Raw genomic sequence first — 1,367 nt, 5'->3', positions numbered from 1 at the left:
TGCCAGATTCTGGACCAGCCCAAGACCCAATTTCCATAGTGCCTGAGAAAACCATGATTGTCCTTGAGCACTCACACAACCCTCGCAGTGGGGTGGGTGTCTTCTGTTGGTCACGTTTCTACAGCAAGCCTCAAAGGCAACGCTTTGGAAGAGGCTGTGGCTGTCAACTCTCTTGGGAATCACTCACATTTCCCCTTCCAATAATAGGCAGTTATATATCTTCACTGACAGAGTCTCTGTGAGAGCCTTAGCCAGCCTTTAGGAAATTAATTGTGTCTGTGGGATAACCTGATGGACTTTGTGGTCTGTGTGGTTGGCTGATGCCTCATAATTGCAAATAGTCACCTCATGTTGGCGAAGCTCAGTCCATTGTCCTCTGAGGCCAATATAAAAGATCTTTGTGGTGTCTGCTCTACAGTTTTTTGAAATATGAATGGAGAGATGACAGACACTTGAAAAATGAGAAATTTTTTGTGGCATACTCTCTTTCTTCCTGAAGGTCTAGTCTGGCTCTCTTTCTGTATCATCAAAGGACATCTGTGGAATGTTCTTATACAGTCTAATCTCAGAGGGATGTGATTTATCGTCTTTCCATTATAATGATGCCTTTGAGCTTGACATTGTAAATGGAATATTAAACAGAAGCTCTTCATCTGCATCACTTTCAACAAACTCAGAGAGATTGGTCGGCGGCTCCTCCCATGGCTTGAAGATGCCGTGGCCACCACCCTCGCGGCTCTGCTTGAGACACTATAGCCACTTTAGGCCTTAGGCCAGGCCTTACTGCTCAGGCGGCTCCTCCCATTCTGCAGCACAACAACAGTTGCCCCAACATTCCGAGTCTCGAATTTAAGAGTCATTTCAAGAACAGGTTTGAGGCACCGAACACCAATGATCAAAACCAGAGAAATGGTGAAATGACATCAAGGATATCATCCATAAAGATAGCAAAATGATATTACAAAGACAAGGAGGAGAAAAAAACCAAAACACAAAAGCCCAAACAAAATTTAAATTGGATGTTAGAAGAGACTATGAAAATTGTAATAGAAAGCTGAGAAGGCAAAACAAAAGGAAGAGATGCAGAAGTAACAGAGTTGAATAGAAAATTCCAAAGGGCACTTTGGTAAGATAAAGCAAAATACCACTTTATAAAATCTGCAAAGAGTTGTAGACAGAGAATAAAAATGGAAAACTTGCTTGACATTTTTCAAGTTGAAAGAAGTGTAAAAGAAAGTGAAGCTTTGATTGTGATACTAAGAAATGCTATAGGCCAAATATTGAATGGCGCAGGAAGTATCAAAAGGATCTGTAAGGAATACATAGGATCATTGTGTCAAAAATAATTAGTCAACACTGAAAAATAT

At 40.9% G+C, this 1,367-nt stretch overlaps 1 pseudogene; it reads right to left on the bottom strand.

Annotated features, from left to right (window-relative positions):
- Positions 1 to 258: 258 nt before the first annotated feature.
- Positions 259 to 842, bottom strand: LOC102849953 (annotated as a pseudogene).
- Between the last annotated feature and the right edge of the window lie 525 nt (positions 843 to 1,367).

The sequence above is a fragment of the Elephantulus edwardii genome, unplaced genomic scaffold, assembly GCF_000299155.1.
Source record: "Elephantulus edwardii isolate Elephantulus edwardi_28Jun2011 unplaced genomic scaffold, EleEdw1.0 scaffold00175, whole genome shotgun sequence".
NCBI lineage: Eukaryota > Metazoa > Chordata > Mammalia > Macroscelidea > Macroscelididae > Elephantulus > Elephantulus edwardii.
The sequence above is the reverse complement of the archived record's forward strand: the minus strand, read 5'-3'. Positions and strand labels throughout refer to the sequence as shown.